Below are 26,346 nucleotides of genomic sequence, written 5' to 3' on the forward strand. Positions count from 1 at the left end.
TAAGAGAGTGGAGAACAGACAGGGTAGACAGCTCTTCAGAGCATTTAGCTAACAAACTCTAACATGACTCTATTGAACACGTCCAAACTGTGCTTTTTCAGAAGCTTATAACTTGTCCAAATTTGGGTGGATTTTCATATGGATGACATAAGGCATACATCCTTGACACAATGGCATGGGGGCAGTTGAACTTTTCAAAGAAACAACTGTAAGAATTTTATTTTATTTTATTTTGTTTTTTAACATGGGCAAAACAATGTATTTTTCCCCTACACTCATTATCTGAAAGAACTGAACTATTTTAGCTGAAATTTTCCAAAAAAGTTCAGCCTGATGCAGAAACCCACATGGGAAATTTCACTTCAAATGGTTGAAATTTATTAAAGTTGAAAGCAGACAAATAGGATCTTATAAGTTAAATTTTCAGACAAGCTTAAACTATACCTGCACTGCCTATAACATACACCCACATCCTACAACAATTGTAACAGATGCATGTTACAGACTGTTCTCCGATTACTTTAAAAGATGCAATATTATAAAGCCCAGAACCTTCTATGCTATCTGTGCAATCCCAAAACATTATGATTTACTGTCATATATAAAGCAAGGAGGGCCTGGCAGCAGTCTTGTTGCAAAATTGGCCCTAGGTTTGTTTACTGTAGCATTTATCTTAATATTTCTTACCAGTAGTGGGAGCAACAGCAGGAACGCTAGTGCAAACAGGCTACCAGCTTTTTAAACACTCATATAGACCTGCTGTACACAACATGGTGATTTAAACACAGCAAGCCAGCCCACACTAGTGCCTCTTGATGTTATCACTGGCGGAACTGCATTAATGCAACGGTGGGAACATTTACGGAAAAATACTAGTATGGTCACAGTAAATGAGTGAAATGCTACTAGGTAGCATCTGTTAAAAAGTCATAAGGGCCATGGTTTTATTAAGAAAATATGAAGCAAGCTTGTAATCCTGAGCATCATAGAAGCACATCTTTTTTTTCTATTCAAAGATTTTATTACATTTTTGCGCAGATAGAAATAAAAAGGGAAAGGAAGGCAAAAAATCTGTATTTGGCAGTCAAATGGGAAATGATGTTGGAAACCAAAGGACAGCATTATCAAAAGCGGTAGAGTTTGTATGCAACAACCAAGAGTTCTCCAAACTCCCAGTACATACATTTGTAAGTCAGGCACGTGGATACAGAACACTTGTTCTTTTTCTTATTTAAAAATATGTTTGGCTTAATTATTGTGCTGTAGTTCGGAGGGAGCACCAATAATTTTTATGTCTGCAGAAATTAGTATGTGCCACCCTAACATACAGCTGGTGGCAGCCGATAGTGCTAGGTAACTTTCAGTGTCTGCAAGGGAGAAGCATATAAGAAAGGAATGCTTATTGAAAATGTTCACATAAGTGACTGGCTTCCCTACATAATACTGGGATTGTTGGTTAATATAACATCCTTCAGAATGAAATAATTATACAGATTCTTGAAACCGGCAGGTCACAAATAGTGAGATGTAAAGACATTCTCCATCCCATAATCAAATGAAGCATATCTTTTAAAAGGCTAGTAAAAAATCCTATTTATTCCCAAACGTAAAATAAAACAAACAGCGAGCCTAAGATGATTAGATAATGGCTTGTTAGATTCTTTAGTAGATGCTACTGACTCTTTTCCATATTAATTTCAAGAACAGACAAAGAACAAAAACTAAACCTAACAATCATTGTAAACTATAGAAAAAAATAGGGACTTTTGTGATCCATTTGCTAGGCCACAACTTTGTTCTATGTAAATCCACTTCTCTCTTATCCATTCATCTAAAGTTCTCTCTCTTTGTTATGGCTAATTTAGAACCTGTCTACACCATTTAAAATATTTAAAGCATGATGGGCTCCTATGTGGACAAAAATAAAGCCATGTCACAATCTTAGAGAACTGCATTTTAATCCTAGAAGATTCCTAGCCTAAAACCCATTCCCTAACATGGCTTCGAGTATTTCATGACCATCCTGCCCCTGCCCTTACAGGTGAGAATCAGCCACGAAACATAAATCAGAAACATTTTACAACACAATCTATGAATATGGTTATTTCTGCAGTGTAATAGAGTACACAGAGCATTAGGCTTTAAGCTCATTCTGGGGTAGGTATCTATCTTTTGTCTGTAAAACACCATGGCACGCTATAAATAAATAATCATTTTGAAGTAGCATTCAATTCTGGCAGTTGATTGCTTATTAAATCAACCCTCTGATAAATCTCCTGTGTCCAGAGTTTATTTAATGTGTTCCTCAGGGATAGGGAATACTTTTTCTCAGGTATCTATCGTATATTGTTGATACGATACAGGATTTGAGGCCAACAACATGTGCTTCAAATCCAATTCTACTAAGCAGTTATGGGGAATGTTTGCCAGCTATAGCTATGACAATTCAGGTTATAATGAATCTGGAAATGTTTCATCAAATTTTAAACAAGACTTAATTTATTTGTTGAAGAAACCTTCCAGGAAAAATGATGTGTCTAATATCCATCCAGCTTCTAATTTATGCTGTTTAATCAAGAGGTAACTTTTCCAATTACATATATTTAATTTCAAACACAGCTTGCTCAACTTGATTTGCTTGAAATTTTAAATCAATTTTCAGAATACATCAGAGAATCTGAACTGTGAAAAAGTATACAATAGTTCTGCTAACTGCATTCGAGTCAGGTTTCTTTCACATTTGATTACATCAGCCTTCACAACAACTGACATTGATATACATAGTGATTTGTTTTGTTTAAAAATAAATTTATTTTTTTACTATGTATACTGCACTGTGTGTTTCCATTTCCACTTGAATAATCTTGGAGGATGGAAATAGAACAGTCAGGCTCATATTTGTTTCAGACCAATTTCACTTACACTGTCTCCTAAACTAGAAAAATACTGAAATGTTTGGGTTGCAAACACTGGATTTAAAGAGTCCCTTCAATAAATGATTTCTATTACATTTTTTAATAACCATGAAGCAACTTCTCCTTTCTATGCTGCACCAAAGATGAGGTCCATTTTGTGACTGATCACTTAATGGGAAGACCATTACTATAAACAGAGTCTTGTAACGTACATATCAATGTGTAGTTCAAAATTTAACTATCAATATTTAGGGCTACATCGTTGCGCTCTCTAACACGGGAATGCAGGGTGTAAGAAAGACAATTGTTCTAGGTCCCTCCACAGCAAGTGAGAGGAGAGGGGGCAGAGTCCTGACTGCTCTCCCCAATAGAGGCAAACAGAGGTGGTAGGCCATCCACCTTTTTCAGGGCTGCAGTTATTTACTTCTGCCCCTATTACCATCACCACAGACGGAGGGGAGACAATTCCCATGTACTCTGGGCTGACCCTAAAGGATCACTCTAGCCCACAGGAAGGTGATGACTTTTTCCTTGACATTTTAATATCTTCTACGTTTGCACCAATTACCTTCAGATTGGGCATACCTAGGTAGTTGTTGGCCAGCAACGTTAAGGGCCTCAAAGTGAGCGTCTCCTCCAGCCCGACACTAGCTGCCAGGAAATCTTCTCCCAATCAGCAAGAATGGAGTAAGTATTGCAGCTTTTGAAGATAAATTAATATAACAGATTGTTTTTTTCATGATAATTGTTTAATTATACGATTTCATAGAGGCACTTCATTGGGGTAAGGGTGGAAAAAATCTCAATTTAATAATAATGTAATAAGATTTTAAATTTAAGTCTATCAATTTAGAACAGTATTCTGAATGCAATGAAAAATGGTGAGGATTAATTCCACAGGAGCTTTCATGGACTTTTCTTGTTTAATCCCATTTCTATTGGCTGCCTGCCTGTCCAGGAGACAACTGTAGTAATACCATACAAATAAACTGCTGTTCGTAGTTTGCCAATAGCTATGACATGGTTATACACATTAGAGCACTGGGACCTGAATATCAAATTGACATTTCCATCAATTCCACAGATTCAAACAAATCCAGCCATCCCTCAGGATCTACTACCATCTGTCCTAAATCTTTCAAAAAAGCCTTAAAACCACAAAATACAGGAGTTCCCTAGAGACTGTTGTATATTTTCAACCTATTAAAATATTAAATTATATTCCTCTATCCCAGCTAAGATTTCAAAGCCCATATTGAAAAATAGTTTCTTTTGGTAAGTTATTTAAGTATGGTAACTTTTTTTTTAACCCAAAAAGTTACAGTCTGAACCATCTGTCTTTGTAAATTTTCAATAAAAAACTTCCAGCTAATTATTTTGACAACTGTGAATAAATTATCAAAGGTTAAAGAAAACATCCACTAGATTAAGATAGATGAAAACATGGAAAGAAGTTAAATTCATTATATTCATCTTCAAAGGAAACTTTAATTTTACTGTAATTCTTTTACATAAATTGAACATAATTCCTTCAGCTTTATAAAAAGGGAAAATGCTCACACCTCGACTATAAAACAAACCGTATGAAACATTAACATACTAAATGTACTTCTGAGAATTTAGGATAATTGACTAAAAATAACTGCGCTACTTCCTCTTTATATCATTTACAAGTAGAACCACAGGTGTATATATACCTCACCTCACTCATGTGTACTCTTCCTGTAACTAGCCTTTTGAAACTTAAACCGTTGTTGAAGGAACAACAGAAAGGAAAGAAATTTAGAAGAAAGCCTCCAGACAAGCAAACTTAAAAGCAGCTCTCCCCATTCTTTTATTATTATTTATTTATTTATTTTAAGATCTGGAACAGTATCATCCTAACAAAAACATCCACTTTTCTCACCAAAATATAGTTTCCATTCCAGTGGTCTGCTGCTGTAAAATATATATACACTTGCTGCTAATGCAAACACTTCACTCATACAAAAAACAGCCACACCGCCTCAATATAGTCTAGTCTTATCAATGAATTTATTTTATCACACACAGACACAAACCACAGGTTAATGTTAAATAGCCAAATAGTAATGAACTGCCAAAACCGCATATGCTGTCTGGAGATTGTTTTCAGAATGCATTCTCATGAGTAGCCTATATGGTTCAAGAGTTCTAAAACAGAACAAGTCAGTATATAAAAAGGTAGGTTAGAGGTTCTGAATTGAAATATCTTAATACACATAATTAGCATTTTGTTTTAGTCATGTGGATATCTAACATATCAAAATAATATTTGCTGCTATATCAGTTTCCATGGTACTAGCCCTTATGCTGGAGTTCTATGATATCTCCTAATTTGGTGCATAGCAGGATTCACCAAGAGGCAGAAAGAATACAAGAACAGTAGAGCAGCAAAGGGGCTAGGGCTATAAATAAAGATCAATGCAAAAATAATCTGCTCGTTCACTGCTCCTGAAGCTTCTGTTTTCATGGCAGTATCTAGTATCATATCTGCTCTGCTGGCTATAATTTAGCTCATGCAACTATATCCTGGCCTGCAAAAAAACTAAAAGGTAGCACTTTGGAAAGCGCCCGTTCAACTATGAAAACAAGAAACCAATTTAAAGAAATTGGTAGCATCACTCATGGACTTACAAACAACAACTTCAGGCTTTCACATCTGGGGGACAGCTCAGTGTTTGAGCATTGGCCTGCTAAACCCAGTGTTCTGAGCTCAATCCTTGAGGGGGCCATTTAGGGATCTGGGGCAAAAATCTGTCTGGGGATTGGTCCTGCTTTGAGCAAAGGGTTGGACTAGATGACCTCCTGAGGTCCCTTCCAACTCTGATATTCTATGATTCTATGACTTTCTGTGGACAGCCATCAGCTTGCAAAAACCCTGTGCTTCAAATTTTCTTTTTATGGGTGTAGTTAGTTAGAAAGAAAGATAGATAAGTAAATGATTTGTTTTTGAAAGGGTACTGAGAGCTACTTTAGTCTATTATAATTTAGTAATTTATTTATATTTCTTCAAACCATTCCTTAAATACTTTTTTTTATTTAAGTCAAAAACTTAGCTCTTAAACTGCACTTGAGTGGTCTCTTTTATTGTTCCCATACTGTCATAGATTCCAAGGCCAGAAAGGCCTGCTGTGATCATACAAGTCGGACATCAGGTATAACACAGGCCACAGAACCTCCCCAAAATAAATCCTAGAGCATGTTTCTTAGAAAAAATCAGATCTTGATTTAAAAATTTTTCCATGATGGAGAAGCCACCATGTCTCTGGGTCAATTGTTCCAATGGTTAATTACGGTCGCTGTTAAAAATCTATGCCTTATTTCCAGTCTGAATTTGTCTAGCTTCAACTTCCAACCACTGTATCATGTTATACCTTTCTCTTATAGCCTGAAGAGCCTAATGCTAAATATTTGTTCCCCTTATAGGCACTTACGGATTGTCATGAAGTCACTCCATAATCTTCTCTCTGTTAAGCAAAATAGATTGAGCTCTTTGAGTCTATCACTGTAAGGCATGTTTTCTAATCCTTTAATCATTCTCATGGGTCCTTTTCCAAATCCTCTCCAATTTATCATCATCTTTCTTGAATTGTGGGCACCAGAACTGGACATATTATTTAAGCAGTGGCTGCATCAGTGCCAAATATTGAGGTAACATCACCTCTTTACTCCCATTCTAGACTCCCCCGTTTATGCACCCCAGGATTGTATTAGCCCTTTTGGCCACAGCGTCACACTGGGCGCTCATGTTCATCTAATTATCCACTATGACCCCCAAATCTTTTTCAGAGTCACTGCTTCAGAGGATAAAGTCCCCACCCCATAAGTACTATCTACATGTATTTTATTCCTACATGTATACATTTACATTTAACTTTATTGAAAGGCATATGGTTTGCTTGCACCCAGTTTACCAAGCAAGCCAGATTGCTATGAATCAGTGACTTGTCTTCTTCCTCATTTGCCACTACCCTAATGTTTGTGCCATCTGCAAATCAGTGATGATTTTGTTTTTTTGCAGGCCACTGATCAAAATATTAAATAGCATAGAGCCAAGAAGTGGTCCCTGTGAGATCGTATTGGAAACATACGTGCTCGATGATTCCCCATTTACAGTTACATTTTAGACCTATCAGTTGGCCAAGATAAGCTTAATACAGAATACGAAAGAACACATCATCACAAATAATTGCAGGACAAAGTTCCTGCTCATAACTAACAAACCACACTTTGTGTTTAGGTGACTGCATCTTCTCTTGTAGCCTCAACAATTATCTTAAACTGGTGACTCTCAATCGTACCTTTCTACTCCCTCAGTCCTATTTTGCATCTCAGCCTGCCTCTGTGACACTTCGTACTGGTGTCTTGCTCTCAATTTAAATTTAGCATGGCCAAAACTGATCTCTTTCACTTTCCACTCCCCACCATTTCCCAGCCTCCCACAAACTTCAGTAAGGTTTGTCAGTGAGAGTCCGAAAAAGGACATATCCAATTCCTGCACTCTCACAAAAAACCTTAACTCCAACATTACATTGTTTAACACCACACTTTTTTATACACACACATACACACACACACACATATATATACACACATCACCTTAATATGAAGTTGGAGTTTATCTTGGGCATTTTGAGTGTTTGCGAGGAAAGGAACACATGCATTATGAATGGTTACATGTTGGAATTGAAAGAGAGGTTACTGTGGAGCTGAAAAGCCTATGAAAGTTCTAATGGCCATAATTGAGTGATAAAGCATGAATGCTGAAGTTGGTCTGGATATTAATGTAGACTTAACAAGTGATTTCCTTGATTTTTAGTGACTGTGCTGACAGAAAATGTATTTGAGCAACCTGACCTCATTATTAACGGAGTGGCATGTTTGGTGATATATATTTATTAAAAACTCCTCTGACAGAGGATTTCATCTTATTTTCTGCCTAAATGGTGATTATGATACTAATTGAACTTTAACATACAATAGTAAATATTAACTCCAACAGTTCAGTACAATTTCAGTTAAAGCATACTACTAAGTCTCTCATCACAAAGTCCAGCAAAGAACAAGGATTCCAACTGTCGGGGGGGGTGGGAATAAGGGTGTGTGTCGGGGATCAGTACAACACTGAGCAAATGAAAGAACAAATACAACTTAGCTTCAGATTCCACTTCAAAAATACAACTGTCATTTTCTGGACTTATACAAATTGTTTCCCAAAAAACTATGATGAACTAGGGCACGGACACTTTAGAGCAGCAGATGCTCTTCTAGAAGCAATGTCAGAAAGCATTTTTGTGGTCACTAAGCAATGCATTTCATTAGGAACAAAAGATACTGGAGTATCTGTGCACCCAACCACCTATATGTATAATGCTCGAACAACATATCATCCGCACATTTTTAAAATTGATATATCAATCAATACACAGAGAAATACCATTTCCCTCACCATACACATGCTGTTTATTATTTTGGGAGATCCTCCAAAGTGTAATCTCATCCCCTCCTTTTACCAGAGGAAAGACTCCAAAATAATTTGTTGGTGCTAAAAATTAAGCAACAGATGTAATAGCAGAGCTGAAAAGTATGTGGAGTTCATTTTCTTAAGATGAGGCGAGGGGGAAGATAAAGAATTTCCATGTAATTTTAAAGGTCCAATATTTTACTAAATACCAAGGGCAGAAAAAACTGCTATACATCATTAGACAGCTAAGATTCCAGGTTTTTAAATGCTGTAGAGTATTATGCCAGTGGTTCATGAGTTAGTGGACCCTAAATTGTTCATATCCTTCACAGTAGGCAAACACACAAACCATTTACTATGTAGATCAGAATGCTTTCAGTACCCCAGCATCCAAGACTAGTCTGCCCGAAGAACTCTACTGGTAAAGGACATTATTTTTTGTATTAAAAAAAATGCACATACCACAATAGCAATAATGAAAAGAAAACAAAAATCCACTTTGAATAAACTGCCTTCCCCCTCCAGGAAAAGCGATATGAAACCAATTTAAAGCAGGGATGGTGAGTAGGCAATAACAAAAACAAAAATAATCCCACCAAGGAAAAGACCCCGATGAGCCCACTCTGTCTGAAAAGTGGAAGAGACCTTGAAGTTTCTGATGGCTTTTAAAACATGCCTGCAGCAGTGTGAAAAACTTCCTGAAGTCTGGAGTGCCCTCGTGGCATTTGTGGAGAGTGGGGGAAGGAAGAGAGGGCAAAAATAATTTCAACATGAAGAAGTAAAGAAGAGAAGAGTTTTAATTCCTCAAAGAAGGACATGTCTCAGACCCAAGTTCAAGGATCCACTTAATATGCTAAAACAGACATCTTAAACCCATGAAGTCAAATTCTCTGCTGGTGCAAGTTGGTGTAGCGCCACTGACTTCTAGGGAGCCTTACCATCGTACACTAGCAAAGAATTTGGTTCAGGTTCTTCAAAGAGGTAAGCAATATAACTTACTTTATTTGGCTATATGTAATGGACAGACCTTGCCCTCAGTTCAGAACAGTTGAACCTTGCAGCAGTATTTTAAAAATGTGATTACAGTTCAAGGATGGAATTTACCTAAGTCTTGTAAGAAACAAACCTCTCACATCCCAAGAAACAAAAAACAAAGGATTGCCTCAAGCTCCAGCAAAAGTTATGAATGGTCATCCCTAACTCAAACGTGAGCCAGATTCATTGAGGCTTGTAAGTACACTGATCTTAAACTGTAAGTATACCATCTTATACTGATCACTACTCATATTTTCCATTATCATGTATATTTTCTTTTAAAATTTCTCTCTCATATACTGTGTGTGTGTGTGCATACACGCGTGCACCTGTGTAAATACACTCATTCATATATAAGTCAACACTAAACTAAGTGAACACAATCACAGACAACAAATGCTGAAATGAGTGTATACTTACAGAAGTTAAAAACACAATGTTTTCTGTCATGTGCTAATGTATTTGTTCCATTAATGGTAAGTAACATAAATCACTATAATTACAGAAGAACTATCTGTACCTTTGCGCAAGGCTATGTGTTGATATTAACAATGTGAAGGTCACTTTGTGACCTTTACACTAATTACTGCGTATCAGAAATCTGTAGTGTGTTTGTACCATATTACAAACTCTAACTCTGTTCGAAAACACAGGTACAGATCTTTCAATGTAGGCACTTCAAATTTCAGTCAAATTATGTGAGCATATGGACTAACAGAAGTTCTGGTTGCTGAACAGTCTCATCGGCATTACTAGGATCCTAACTCCTGCCAAGCCTAACACAGGCTTTTTTCTTACGCCAAATGAAGAGTTTTATGCCATGAGAAGAGTCATTATTATAGCTGATGATTAAGTTTTTAGAATCTGGCTGGTGCAGGGACCATCACATTATGAAAGGGGAAGGGTAGATGTGAAAGTCAGCTGCACTGGAGAGGTTTTGTCTCAGTAAGTCTGCAGGAAATGTTGAGCACTTTAGTTGTAATTTTCTAGTCCATGCATGCTAAGCAAAGGAAGAGAAATAAGAACTTTTCAGAATTACAGAATGTCAGAAGAACCATGCAAATATATGCAAACATTTAATTGAGGCATACTTGTGTTCAGGTACTTCCTCACAGATATAAAATCAAACAGTGGGATATAAAAAGCTGAGAAGACATCAAAACTATATTCTGGCCACAACTTATCTCAAAGTGAAAATACTGCAATTTGTCAAGCTTCAGTGTCAAGCTAAGAAAGCAGAAGTGTGACTAGAGTCATAACCAACCCATAAGCAAAAATAAATTGTGGTCTAGACAGACCTGTCAGAAAATGCAAATCTATTTAAAAAATAAACTTATTTTAGTCAACCTGTGGAACTCATTGCCAAGGGATGTTTTGAAGGTCAAAACTATAACAGGGTTCAAAAAAGAACTAGGTAAGTTCATGCAGAATAGGTCCATCAATGGCTATTTGCCAAGATGGTCAGGGACACAGCCCCATGCACTGTGTGGTCCTAGTTTCTGACTGCCAGAAGCTGCGAGTGGACGAAAAGCCATGGATCACTCAGTGACTGCCTATTCTGATCATTCTTTCCCAAGCACCTGGCACTGGCCACCCTCGGAAGACAGGATACTGGGCTAAATGGACCCACTGGTCTGAACCAGTATGCCCATTCTTATGTTGTTCAAAGATTAATTTTTTAAACAATATGTTTTAAATGGCAAATCAAAAAACTCCACACAATGTAGTGGCTGGATATCTAAAATTTTCATGATTTATAAATCTTGTAATTTTTAAAACTTAAAGATGAAGGCAACATACCAAGGGTGACCAAACTGTGACTCTTTTACACTTAAAATGTGGCTCATGGAAACCCCCACTCTCCACCGACCAGACTGTGGAGGTAAGCTTGGGGCTTCTGCCCTGCCGGGGTCGGGGGGGGGGGGTTCACCCCTGTACTAGGGTGGGTGGGGTTGGGGCTTCTGCCCCATGCGAAGGAGGGGTGTTAGGGCTTCAGCCCTGTGGCAGGCACCTCCCACATGGCTGAAGCCCCTAGCCTCACCACCCTACTGTGGGGCTGAAGCCCTTAGCCATAGCAGGTGCCTCCCATAGGCAAAAGCCCCAAGATTCCCCTGCCCACAAGGCAGAAGCCCTGAGTCCTGGCAGGCATGCCCAGCTCTTGAACTGCTGAAGATTTCTCGAACTTCAGAGAGTCATTAAGTTTTACCACCCTACAACATACAATATTAATATACTCTGCAAAAAATCTAATGCATCCATTTTTGTTCTGGAGAAGACGCCCTAGCAAAGTCTCTCACTTCTAATCCCCACTACAACTACAGGGCCCATTTAGTGGTCCCATCATTTTTGCCAGAGAAGGGACCATGGACATTCCACATGAAACAGCACTCAACACCACTTGGTACTGTTCACACTTCCAATTCAACAATATTCTGCTGTTATCAGCAATACATATATTGATGAGATTCCCATTGCTTCAACCCAAAACCAGGTATGATCCAGGGCTCGCTTTAAAAACATTCGCAGACCTCGTAAGTATGACAAAAGAATTAAGTCTTACAACTCTGTGACATAAGCAAGTATTGCACTGTTCCTACGTTTGGGGAAACAGAAGAATAGTGAGGATTTAGGTCAAAATTTTCAAGAAACTGTCCACTAATTTTGAGTGCCTCAATTTTTAGGTGCCCAATCTGAGACTTGTCCAAAGTAACATAACAAGCCTGTAGCAAAGCCCAGAACAGAACACAACTAAGTTGAGTCCAAGTCTTGTGCTTAAGCCATAGACCACATTTCCTTTTCCATTCCTTCCTAGAGTTTTGAATTCAGAAGTTACAGAAATTGTATCCACATCTCAGCATCAAGAGATATGACGTGGGGAAAGGAACTCATTTCGTGTACAGCAAGGTTGGGGGAACAGCAAAAAAAAACAAAACAAAACAAAACTAGGGGATGGAAGACAAAGAAAATAAACAACTATACCCAAGTGAGGTTACATTTCAGGAAACATTTTTTCCTTCAAATGCCTCAAAACACTGGAGTATTACAGCAATACACTTCATGCTTATTCCAAAAAAGCAACACTCAGGTGACTCACATTTCTCTTAGTACAATGAGGAACAATTTGCAATCCCCAGTCGGGTAGTAAAACTAGCAATAGGATACATGCATCAAAATTTGTCACCTCACATTAATTCAAATCAATTTAAATTCTTGCCTTACAGAATTATATTTATAAAAGGTATATTTATTTTTATGTTAAGGGTATATTTCTGTCACCAAGGCTAAATTTCATAGTGCTCTACAGTTTGTTTTCTGAAACAGCTTCACAAGTTAAAATGTTTTTAAGTTCTCAAAAATATAATTAGCTCTCAAACAGAAAGGCATAAAACAATAAAGCTTATTAGCTCAATTACCCTCCCCCGCTTTCCCTCCCAACATATCTCCTCAAGTCACTGGAACCATTAGCTTTAATTATGATTAGTGTGCAGAATGCCAAATCAAAATAGTGTACATATATTAAATACGAACTTCTAGAGTCAATCTTTGTTTTTCAGCTGTGGACATGTCAACTTCTCACATTCTCTCCACTTCCTTTTGGAAGGACATTGATCATTCTTCTAGATGAACACTTGTGCTCCAATACCAACTCTGCTAACAGAATGTTGGAAATCATTAAGAAAGGGATAGATATGGTGGTGGAATCTGCATCCTTAGACACTGGGACTTTTCAGCTTGGAAAAGAGACTAAGGGGGGATACGATTGAGGTCTATAAAATCATGACTAGTGTGGAGAAAGTAAATAAAGAAGTGTTATTTACTCCTTCACATAATACAAGAACTAGGGGTCACCAAATGAAATTAACAGGCAGCAAACAAAAGGAAATATTTCTTCGCACAATACACAGTACACTTGTGGAACTCTTTGCCAGAGGATGTTGTGAAGGCCATGACTACAATAGTGTTCAAAAAAGAACTAGATAAATTAATGGAGGATAGGCCCATCAATGACTATTAGTCAAGATGAGCAGAGATGGTGTCCCTAGTCTCTGTATGCCAGAAGCTGGGAATGGGCAATACGGGATGGATCACTTGATGATTACCTGTTCTGTTCTTTCCCTCTGGGGCACCTGACATTGGCCACTGTTGGAAAACAGGATACTGGGCTATAAAGACCTTTGGTCTGACCCAGTATGACCATTCTTATGTTCAACCACTCAAAAACAAATATCAATCAAAACTAAGGCTACCATTTTTCAACCACTTGTTGCTAGGTGACCCTTCATCCATTTGACTGCATTTCAATGGTCATAATGTACTAGATAAAAGTATAAAACTTTTTAAAATGTAAGCTTCATTTGAGTTTTCTTGTTCTTTCCACTGGGAAAAGCTGTTTATCATCTTTGGTTCATCTTTAAGTCAGAAAAATAAGTATATTACAGTGTATGTGTAAGAGATTGAATAGCCTAGTAGCAAGGACAGTGGGTCCTAAATATCTTAGTGCATGAAGCAAGCTGCTCATAATGAGCCCAATCCTGGAAGGTGTAGAAGGCTCTCAGATTCTCCAGGATCATGACCAAAAATCAAATAAGTATCTGTTCAATGGGAAAGTTGACTGTCCACGTAATCATTGTTTTTCCATACCAGAACTGTTTTACCACCAGCTCTTTTGAGCAAGGACACTTTAAAAAAACCTCAAAACTGACTATAAATTTTAACTATATAATATGATTTGAACGACCTGCAAGTCCATCCTAAAAACTATACATGTTAAACAGACAGCTATTATGCAAGTGCACTTAAACAGACCCTATTTTCAAGGCTTCTAGCCAACTCTACTGTCAGATGGATGTATATCTGATAATGTTACTTGACATCAACTTGTTATAAGCAATAAGAAGATAAATAAGAATTCTTTGCTTAAATATTCTTAGCAAGTTTATAGAGAGGAATTCAACTATCCACAACATTTCAGCATTTATTTTTTAAACTAAATATTAGCAAGATAATGTAATGTACAAAATAGATTAGAGGAGCTAACAAGGTAGGTTTACAGTGCTTCAGCCTAATCAGGTGCAAGCTGTTCTATCTGGTTTCTAAGTTATTCATATAATGAAAAAAAATAATTAAAATAGTTAAAAATAAAAGAACAAATATAAAAACAGTCTTACACAAGATGGCCAATAATGGAGGAGAAAAAAAGAAATCGGAAGTTTCCACTAAAATCTTAAATAATTTCTCTGTATTTTGTCTAGAAGAACACTTCAGCATATCTCAGTTGAGGCAACAAGAATTGGATAATTCCATTGAGAACAAGTTTTACACACATCTTAAACAATTTCTAGAACTTTAGTAAATGCATTGCCTAAATAGAGTGTTCTATTAACAATTCCAGAATATGAACATTTTAATAAGGCTAAAATCACAGGTAATTTCAGGAATTTGGATGTCAGTTATAAAGAGAGGGAAGGCTTCAAAATGTTTTAAAAGTTAACGAAGCCTTAAAAAAAATTTAAAAAAAGAAATCTTAATCTGATATGTAATATTTCTTTTGGACCTCCAATTATCTCATTTTAAAGAGGGAATAAAAGATCTGCCCTTATCTTCCCCCAAATTTTAATGTGCAGTTATATCAAAACAGTGTTAAAACCTCTTGCAGTCTTACAAAAATTGTTAAACCCGCTTTTCAAGTATCCCATCCACAATTAACATCCTCAGATAAGGACAACATAATCAATCAACACACAGAAGTCGCCTCAACAACCAGAAAATGCTCTACTACTAAAAATTTTTTTAACATAGAATTATACAGGAGAAGCCTAAAGCCATACAAAAATATTCATGTACCACTGAAAATGCAGAACATAACACCTGAAAATTGAAGATAGCTTTGAAGTGCTGTGTCCCCTTTTATATCTCCCTTCCCAGCTTCCTGGACTTCTGGACATAGCTAGGCAGCAGCTCAGGCAGGAACTCTACTTAAACGTGTTAGGTCCAATACAAGTAATAAACATTACTGGTCACCTCGTGATCTCGATTGGCTGCCTGCCTTTTAATTCCTGCTTCTGTCTAGCACATAGAACATTTTTATTTGGCTTGGCAGAGAAGGCCAGCATGTCTATCGCCTTCTGCTCAAAAGTCCAAAACAAAGATTAGCAATTGGGCCTAGGGAAAAAAGTTTATGTGGAAATCTATATATTGGCACTTAGCAGCCATAGTAAGTGGATATGACAAACTGTTTGAAAAATTAGGACGTGACATATAGCAGCCATAATTAAACTTTAGTAACAGTGAGACTAAACTGCAGGGAAAATTAATCCATGCTTACTTTTGATGGTTAGAGTTTAGGTTGTGCTTCCATCTTATTCAACCAGTAATATTCCTAGACTGCAACAGGATCAAATTTTAATGAATTCATTTTATTAATATTTCTACAGTGAATATACTCTTGAAAAATTCTGCCTGCGCTAGTCATTCTTTTCCTGCTGTAAATCTCATGACTTTATCTTAGTCCTTTACACATTTAGATTAAATTAAATTATTTCTGTTTTCCACTACAGTTTTTCTTGTCATTTTTAGGAACTATGCAGGGGATGTGTGCATTCTATGTTGTAATATTAACCAGCTAAGAAAATTTACACCAATTTACTATAGAGAAGCAACAAGAGATGGAAAAACTAATAGATCTGCTTATGTGTTTCTATACTGAAAGGAGTGTTTGTGTGTATGTACTGATTTGTTAAACTTTATTTCTAGATATTTTATGGTTTTTGCACAGTTTTGAAAAATAAAAATAAAGAGTTACATACTGCGCTTAGGATATGAAATATTTTCAATTTATAGAAAAAGTCTGCTTTAGAACATCAGCATTAGACTTTGAACATTTTATAACAAGGCTAGAAAACAGTAAAATTTCAGGGATGAGAGTCTTACACACCCCCCATCTTCAAAACTGCAACATTCATGTCTTAGTAATTATTCATTGTTGTATCAGGCCCTTAACTGCCTATAGACAGACATAAATCAAACTATGTGCAGCATAATATGATTCAAAAATATACCTAAGTAGCATGAGATGAAATTATGCCTGAACACCTTGAGAGGGTGTCTCATTTATTTTCTCCTCAGTTAATTTGTACAATATATACATCTAAATAGAGCAGCTAAAATGACAAGTTATCCATTTCCCAAAGGGCTATGGTTCAAAACAGAAAGAACTAAATCACACAGTGCTGTAAATAAAACATCTCCAGGCAGTTTAGGTAAATGAGTGACACAGGTGCAAGCAAAGGCGCCACTCACTCACTCAAATCCAAAGGTTGACTAATGCCAGGTAACCAGCCATCTCCCACCACTGTTCAGTGTCTCATTTCCAAGTTTTGACTCCTGGCTTGACGATAAATTGTAGAGCTACTGACAAGCAGCAACAGCAGCAGCCACTGCCGCCCACTCACGCCTGTACTAGCCTACAGGCTGGTTAACTACAGCCTATTCTATCCTCCTGTATGCTGTTATCAGGCGAAGAGACATGACTTCCAAAATAACACAGAATAGTCATACGACCGTTCAGACCACCCAGATGTGTGTGTCCACCCAGAAGTGTGTGTACATATACAAGACAGACATGTATTCCAAAGAACTAGGGAGTAGGCCATCTTACTCTGAATACAGCTTTACACAATAAAAATCCCATTGTCCTTCAATTACTGCCACACTGACCTTCTAAACAGAGCCAAATAAAACCAGATTATGAACCATTAAAGTGATCCACTGGGGCAAACTACATGAATATTTCAATGTATAATCAGAACAATTTAAATCCTGGGAGTATACAGAACTTGATTATTATTCCTGAACAGAGAAGTATATTGTTAATCCACAAATGCAGAGAGAAGCGGTCTTTAAAATTTCTCCTCACTGATGCCCAAGACTCTAAAGTAAAAGCAGAGCAATGGATTATTTCTTTTATTAAATTATTCCATTTAAATTGAATACAAAATCATTACTGATCTATGTATTACTCATATTATTGTGGTAGATTAATAGACGTGGCATATATCTTTTACAAAACCTCCCAATTAAGGTTGAAGCCATAAGACGAGTAGGTGTATCTCTAGTAGAAGAAACTGAATTGAAATTGGAGAAGTGGTAGTTTTCAGCATCAAAAACAGTACTGCAATATCAAAATATAGCAACAGTGGCTTACTGAGTCAAGTGGCAAACACTTTATACTCCAAACTACCATAGCTAAGGGAAGAATAGTATCTATCTTTAGGTTATTTCCATTTTCCATCTTTAGCATGGCAACAAATTGGTGAAGGAATGGATAAGAGATGTATTCATTCCTGGCCAGGTCTCACTATATTCTGGCCACCTGCTCCTAGGAGAGCTTGCTATCCTCTGCCAAAATATTTTCATTCACTCTGAACTAAATTAAAGGGATGCTCCTCTTAAATCACTAAGCAGTATCAAGCGCACACATTTAGCTCTTAAAAATAATGATTTATGGAATTTTAATCTGCATAGCATGTTTTAGAATTGAAAAAAAGAAAAAATACAGCAAACCCATAAAAACACACCCATTGTTTGAATACTAGGACAAAGCAGGCATACAATTCAGTGCATTTATTCAGAATTTCTCTGTAGGTATACAGAGCAGGCTTGGAAAATTTACTCAAACATCTACCAACTCAAAGGCTAGGCCTATCAGCTTAATACCTGTGAAAAGAAAAATACCTGTGACATGAAGTCGCTGAAGGCCATGACTCCTGCCAGCTATAGGAATAAAGTAATTGTACACTGCTTCTTCTGTACGTATATTTAATTGTAACATATTGCCAGTCAACTTTCTATTTAATTTTTTTTCAATGTAGCTTAATCTCCTTTTGCTGTTCTCATACATTCTTTCCCTTCCTGGAGAATAGATCATAGTTTGTCTTCTCCTGCATTGTTTTCAGTCTGTCTTCTCTTTACTTTCTCTCTCCCCACCCTACACGGTGCTTTCTATCGCCTCTATATTTTTAATTCCTCCTTTCTTTTCAGCCTCAACACTTTCTCTATAGATGTACACACACACACACACACACACACACACACACACACACACACACACACACACACACACACACATGCGCGCGCGCGCGCAAAGTGTTAAAAGAACAAAGTAAAGCATATCTAAGTCAGGAAAATGCCAGAATTAAAGATTGGCCTATACAAGCTTAATTTGGCCCACTTGCACATATGCGCTGATACAGTCTTTAAATATACCTCTACCTCAACATAACGCTGTCCTCAGGAGCCAAATAATCTTACCGTGTTATAGGTGAAACCGTGTTATATCAAACTTGATTTGATCCACCAGAGCGTGCAGCCCCGCCCCGTCCAAAGCGTTGCTTTACCGCGTTATATCCAAATTCATGTTATATCGGGTGGCATTATATCAGGGCAGAGGTGTGTATGATCATATACTCTTTTCTCCACAGGACCTTAGTCTCATGCATTGCACAGAATGGATGATGCTCACCTAATGAGCAACTATTCAATGTTCTGTTTTATCTTTGTTGTTCAGAGTGTGGTCCCATGCCTTATTTATTCACTGGACACAATTAAAACCCTGCTACAAAGACAGAATTATTCATTTCCCCACGGACTTTTCTATGGTGCTCATCTCTACAGCATCTGAATATTACACAAATATTAATTTATCTTCAAAAACCTCCTGTGAGGTGAGGGGGAGGTACTATCCGATGGGGAGCTGAGACACAGAGATATTACAGGTCAAAAATATCCACTAATTTTGGGCACCCAATTTGAGACACCAAAGATCTGTTTTTTTCATAGAACTTTGCGTTTTCTAGTACTTCATATGTTCAAAGTACAGTTCCCACCAACTTCAGTTAAAGCTATGAGTACTTAGCATTTCTACAAATCAGACCTCAAGGTTTCAAGTCAGGCACCCAGAAAATGAAGAGCACATTTTCTGACCACTATGAAAGGTATAGTTTAAGTGACTTGAACTCTGTGGCTCTGACAGGGGTAGAATCCAGTTCCCCAAACAGCATTCAACTCCCTTAACCATGAAACCATCCCTTCCTTTCCTGCAATCCCCTGCCTCATTCACTACACACTTTCCAATTTCTGTAACAAACAAAGCTGGAGTCCTACAGAGCAGGTCCATCCTATGCACTGAACGAGACAGGGGCCTGCAGAAAAAATAGTGTGGGACCATGTAATTTAGACAAACTTATGCACAATGGGGCCAATTTTAGTTGCATGACAGACAACCTTAATTCTGGCATTTCCTAACTTTTGAGTGCTTGAATTTACATCCTTAATAATCTTCTTTTAACTAGATACCAGCCCTACTCCACCCTACACATGCACACCAGGCTACTCTTTTCTAATTCACCCCATCAATCTATTTTCTACACACACACGCATGCCTATGTACACACGCCAACCAGAACCCACACACACACATAGCCCCTCATCCCTATCCACTGATAAGGATGATATCAATATCTTACTAGACACCTGATAACCACAGAACTAAATGATTACCCAAGGACTGATAATGAGGATGGAAGCTCCTGGCTGTTCAAGGGCCACACTAAGGTAAGAAGCCAAATTTCCTCAGCTGGGATTCCTACCAAAGTACTGTCACTCTATGCATGATAAATGCGGAGCTTTTTCTTGTTTTCCCCAACCCCTTTTGGCTGCTGAGAGGGAAAAGGATCATTCTCTCTGTCCCAGTCCTCCTTGTCCCATTCAGTCTATTGGCTGCTGCAAAGGAGTGCTCACCACCAATATACACCTCCATCCAGTCTTCTATTTTGGGTTCTCTTTGCTTATGCATAACTCCCAGTCCCTCCCTCTGCTGCTGCTATTCACAGCTCCTATCAGCAGCAGCATGAAACTCACCTGATTCTTGTGAGCTTCATTGCTGCCACTGGGTTAGTTAAAAACAAACAAGATTCTGGTCAGTTTTTCTTTGCTGCAGGTTAGGAAAGCTGTGAGCAGCAGGAGAGACACCAGGACTATCAGCAGACACTTTACACTCAGGTAATACTGGGAATATTATATTTACAGTTGTAAGGGCCAAAAACACTTTTTAATGAAAATGTAGATTCTGTGAAAGCTGTTGACATTTATCTGGAAAAGAAAAATAATTGCCACAGGCAAGTGGAATTTTCAAGCCCTATGTATTAATGTACAAGCCTCCTGCCAGTGCTGACTGTATGCACAAAGAAGTGTCTGACATGTAGTACACACACATATGCACTAACCCTCTTCCCTCTATTCAGACATACAGATGCTGTATTTCACAAATGCTCAATACAGCAATTACAAAAATTATAGATTTCTATGGGTCTTAATAATCCCTTCTACACTTGTGGGCAGAAAAAAAATTAGAATATGAGTGAATTTTTTAAATCATAACTATACTAAGCTGTTCATCTTTGTGACAGAATGCAGCTGACTTTATAGCTAACATTCCACTATGTGAACTGATAGAAATATTTGCTCACATAAGCTGGTTAAATGTGATTCAGCTCAGATGTCTCATTCAGCTCAGATGTCTCAATGTCTTAAACAGTCTTTGTTAGGAGATGTTTACAAACTATCAAAAAGTAAATACACACACCATCATATCACAAGGTTCCTACACAATGTACATATAGGGCTGTGAAAGAATGAGGCCATATTTTTCATACTGGTCTTTCTTTATCTAGCATACAGAGATAATTGTAGCATAGTAACATGATTAAAACAATGTTGCATTCAGTGTTTTGCTCACAGAAAAGGCAAATAGAAGATAAGTGTTCTAAACTGGACCAGTGTGGGGAGCGGTTCCTTGCAGCGCTGTTGTATTAATTTAGATGGAATAAAGGGCACAAAGAGTTAAAGGTGTTAACATTACTTTGTCAATAGTTAGTATTAAATAGTGTTAAACCAGGTTTGGGGCCTGGCATAAAAAGACCTTCGTTTGTTGGTTTTATGGCAAACATACAAGAAACTTATGCCATGGTTTAGAAATTTATTACCTAAGATATGTAAAAGAAAAGGGGTTAAAACAAGTTATAATGCAATTTAAAACAGACGCTGAATGATTTGCAAAACAAACAAACACCTATTAAAGTTCCTTTTTAAGAGAGGATATCAGTCAGAGTTCCTTATTGAGTTGGACAACCCTTTTGGGGGTTAATAGGGTAGCTCAAGCCTGGTCTATGCCTATATTTTGTACTAATATAGTTATATCACTTAGGAGTGGAATGTTACCAAAAAAATTATACTGGTACATCTCCTAAAACAGACCAAGTTATACAAGCATAAAGGAGCTCATACCAGTATAGCTTATTCCCCTTCCTGTACGGAAATAAGTTATACCAGAACACACGCTTTTATACTGGTATAACTATCCACACAGGGGCAAAAGTGTGTGTTGCACCACTTATTTCAAATATACTGGTATAGTTAAAGTGGTACTACCTGTGTGTGTAGATAAGGCCTCCATCTCCATGCTCTCTTCAGTCCTCAGTATTTCTGTTGATACCGCAAATAAGTGTACCAATTAAGGCCAGCTGTGGTAGTAGCTTTTATTATATGAACACCTGTCTTCCAGCAATTAGTAATTAAGCAATGTGACTGCCTTAACATGCCATTTATTGCCACTATTTACCCTAATTAATTTTCAAAATAAGGAGGGGAAAAAAAAGAGTACAACATTTAGCATAACTATGCAAATCTGATTCAGGTTATGACACTAATAAGCTACAATACAGAGACAACTCAATGCACAAAATGTCTAAGTTGTCTCTCTTCCATAGACATAAGAGTCTATTCAACTCTCATGTCCAAAACCATCAAGGACTTCCAAAACCCAGCCTTGCACCAAATGCTGATAGACCATAACTAAAGAAGGAGCTCTATTCTCAGTCTTCAGAGATAGGAAATTGGGAAACTGATCTAGGAATAAAGACAAAGAAGTCCCAAAAAGAGAGGCAGACAAGCACTAAAAGCTTAGAGATAGGTTTTTGTTTACACTAAGGCCACTTTGAACCATTCTAGCAGTATAAAAGGACCCTAAAGTGGGTGTGGACCCTTAGGGTATGTCTACATTGCACACTAAGCTCAGACTTCGATTTGGGTTTGAGCACAAGCTCCCCTTCCATCCACACACAAATCAGTCTGATTTAGGTCAGCAAGCACTCAGAACCTAGGTCCTAGTATCCTGATTGTGGGGGAGGGGGAAGAGTGGTTCCTAGGGTAAGCAGCCAGCAAATGTGAAAAATCGGGATGGGGTGGGGGTAACAGGAGCCTGCATAAGAAAAAGACCCAAAAATTGGGACTGTCCCTATAAAATCGGGACATCTGGTCACCCTAGGTTCCCCATTGTGACCCTGGTCCAAGCCCTGTCATTTTGCAGTGAGGATGGAGGTCAAACTGCAGACCCGAGTCTGTAGCTGTATATTTTGTACCATGTTTAGTCAAATTCACTTTGCAGTCTAGATATGGGGAAAGATTTTAAAGAATTTTATTTCTGAAAGTGCAAACGGCAATTTTTGCATAAAAAAATAATTCCTTTAACTTCCTTTCTACATCAACCAAGTCTTTCTACTCTTAAGGTCAAATTTTAGCATCAAGCAAGATCATAGCAAAAATTCCACTGATTTCAACTGGACCATAACTGACTCTTACAACAGTAATATTTTTTGTAAACCCACAGAAAACTTCTACATTCTGTCCAGTTTGATGGATGAAACCACACTGATACAGTCTGTAACCATATCAATTATATGTGGAATTGCACATAAATATAAAAATCATCTTAATTAAGATACACATTAACCAAGAGCTCCTGAAAAAATCATATTTGTTCTAGAAAGAGAAGGGAGAAAGTGATACACTAAATACATTTTAATATAAAATATTCATAATATTGGAAGTCTTTTTAGCATTTTGCCACACTTTTAATTCTATTACAATAATTAATAATACCACCACACTGCTCTTGATGCCACATATTACTGGAGAGCAAACAGAATAGCTTTCATTTAAAGTTACAGTAATTGCAGCAAACTAAGTATCCATCCATAAGACTTCTCAGAGAGAACGGGGAGGAAGGGGAGTGTTGGAATTCCCAGAATGAGATCAGTAATATCCTGGTAATTTATCCTTCAAATACAAGGTCATTTTCTCCTCTCAGATTGTGGAATGTATTGATTCTAATTAAGCACACAGTCTCCTGCAGCAACAGTAGTTAATATAATGTCTGGGTCAGAGTGTTTCTGGAATTCATGCACACATTGCAAATACGCTGAAAAACGTTTTTTTTTAATATTACTTTCTATGCAATACAAATGGCTTTTTAAAAAAACTTTTGGAAATTTCACAGATAAGTGCATCAGTAAAGCACATATGGTTTACCGGTTTTAGGTGTAGTACAGTATTTCAGCATATACCGTACTTGCTACAGAATTCATATACTCAAATATTTAACGTAATATTGTTATAGGTGGGTAGATCCACAATTAGTTGGTGTAAAGATTTCATATACAGCTATGCACATGATACTTGGCGCAATAGCTGCCTCCGGCTGTTACTGATGTTGGCCCCCTTTCACATTCAGATGATCTTCTTAAAATGCCCCAGGCATAACCTAACCCATTTAAACCCATGCCCACAGCCTTGGGCAAGTTACAGCATGAACCAACCATGGAGCCTCACCGTACAAGCTCAGTCCTCCCTGCAGCTTCAATCCCTTTTTGCACTAAAGGTGGTTGATATCAGATTTGTGACAAAGGGGCATCACTACCTATCCCCAGCCTCTTCAGCATCAGAAGAATCAAGCAACAGCTCCCATTCCTTCCCTATTGAGGGGAACCTAACCCCTGCTGCCAGGGCCAAAGAACTAATGTTGTATTCCTATGAAACAAATTAAATGAACCATACCGGGGTGGCCAACCTAAGCCTGAGAAGGAGCCAGAATTTACCAATGTACATTGCCAAAGAGCCACAATAATATATCAGCAACCCTCCATCAGCTCCCCACCTCACTGCTCCCAGTGTCTCCCGCCCGCAGCCCCTCCGATCAGCGCCTCCCTTCCCTCCTCGCACCTCCTGATCAGCTCTTTCTGGGAGGGGAAGGGAAAGAGTGAGGGCATGACAGGCTAAGGAAAGGGGGCAGAAAGGCATGGAGTGGGGGCAGGGCCTGTGGCAGAGCCAGGGATTGAGTAGTGAGCATTGGAAAGTTGGCACTTGTACCTCCAGCCCCGGAATTGGTGCCTATACAAGGAGCCACATACTAACTTCTGAAGAGCCGCATGTGGCTCCAGAGCCACAGACTGGTTGGTCACCCCTGAATTATACAATCTGTAGAGGGTGGTGCAGGGAGGGGCCCACTTCCACCCACCAGTGGCCCACCTGTGAGGATGAGGCCCACCCATTCAAAGTCCTCTCAATCCAGCACCATCTGTTATGGTCAGTGTTCCTTTCCTGGTTTCAGTGGGGTTAGGACCATATAAATATCGTAAGAAAGGCTGTTAGTACAGCTAGTTTCTAGGCAGAATGACTGTTTGGGTAGATACCTAAACCAAACTTCTGAGCCTCTCTTCATTTGTTCATCACTCTTTTCAAACATCAAACACAATAAGACTATATAATTCAGAGTGGGAGGCTTGGCTCCAAGGGAAGCACATACTTAACTTCCAAGTGCCTAAGTTAAACATGTTTCAGTGCTTTGCTGCATCAGAACTCAAGTCTGTAAGACACCACCACTGTGAAAATTTTTCATCAGCGGTCTAGATAAATACACTAGAGTATCATATAGCAGGAATATAAAGGAGGAGGAGGAAAAACTACCTTTTGGATTCTGTCCTCTCATCCTCAGAAATTAAATTCTTACCATAACTAGAAGGGTACAGCACAGCACTACTTGGTGTTTTCCAGAAAAGGAAGGCAATATAAAAAACTTTACAGCAGAAGATCAAAACAACCAGAGGAAAATACAGATAATTTGTCTCCCTGACAAATTATTTACAGTTAAGGAGGCCAAAAATAAAACTGTCAGAATCTATTATCTCCTTTCAAGATATACAACACATGTACAGAAGTAAAATTAAAGAAATAGGCTATCATCTTAGTGTGTTCATTTTAAATTACAAATCATAGCTTCTTCACTCCATAGTAAATAAAACGAAAAACAAAGGGCACTTGTATTTCTGGCAGCTTTTACGAAAGAATTGCCATAAGACAAAAGTCTGAAACGTCCCACTCGTTCAGCCACAGAACACTGGTGTAAAAGAGTTTGATCTGGCCAGTTTTCTTCCCCAAGCAACAATTGCTATCCTTATTTATGAAGAAAAGTTAATTAAGCCATCCACCCCACTGTTCAGAGAAAACTAAAAATATCCTGTATTCGGTTCTCTTTCACATTCCACTAGCTAGCATCCCAAGGCTGCACTTCTCACAAACAACAACCCAAGAAACAGAGTGAATATACATTAGTTAAACATTATATAAATTTAGTCTGTCACTGATCACAAAACTTCTACTCTCAATAATTTACCGGTACTTCATTGCATATTACTGTTTCACAACAAAAATCGATTGGGGGGGGGACGAAAAAAATGACATGTCTCAGTATGTAGATGTTAAAAAAATAAGACTCAACAATTTAAACCCTTGTCGAAAGCACTAATTTCATGATAGAAAAATGTTTAAGCAGCATGTTAAATAGATTCCATAATTTCAACTGTTCCAGATTTTTAAAATAATCATAGAATCACAGAAATGTAGGATTGGAAGAGACCTCGAGAGATCATCTAGTCCAGTCCCCTGCACTCAAGGGCAAGATGGTACAATAAACTATACTTATTAACTGTAATTAAGAACCAAAAGTGCATATTCTTTCAG

General features: G+C 37.8%; 1 protein-coding gene across 9 annotated transcripts in view; it reads right to left on the bottom strand.

The window, feature by feature from the left end:
• Window positions 1-26,346, bottom strand: part of SEMA4D (semaphorin 4D) — a 154,738-nt gene that overhangs the window by 64,821 nt on the left and 63,571 nt on the right. The window contains exon 1 of one of the 9 annotated variants that reach the window (XM_030568009.1): window positions 15,304-15,326. The exons of the other annotated variants lie outside the window; for them this stretch is intronic. The gene's annotated coding sequence lies outside the window, so the exon portion shown is untranslated. Of the gene's footprint in view, window positions 1-15,303; window positions 15,327-26,346 lie in introns of those variants that run through there. 9 annotated transcript variants of the gene reach the window in all.

The sequence above is a fragment of the Gopherus evgoodei genome, chromosome 6 (assembly GCF_007399415.2).
Source record: "Gopherus evgoodei ecotype Sinaloan lineage chromosome 6, rGopEvg1_v1.p, whole genome shotgun sequence".
Taxonomy (NCBI): domain Eukaryota; kingdom Metazoa; phylum Chordata; order Testudines; family Testudinidae; genus Gopherus; species Gopherus evgoodei.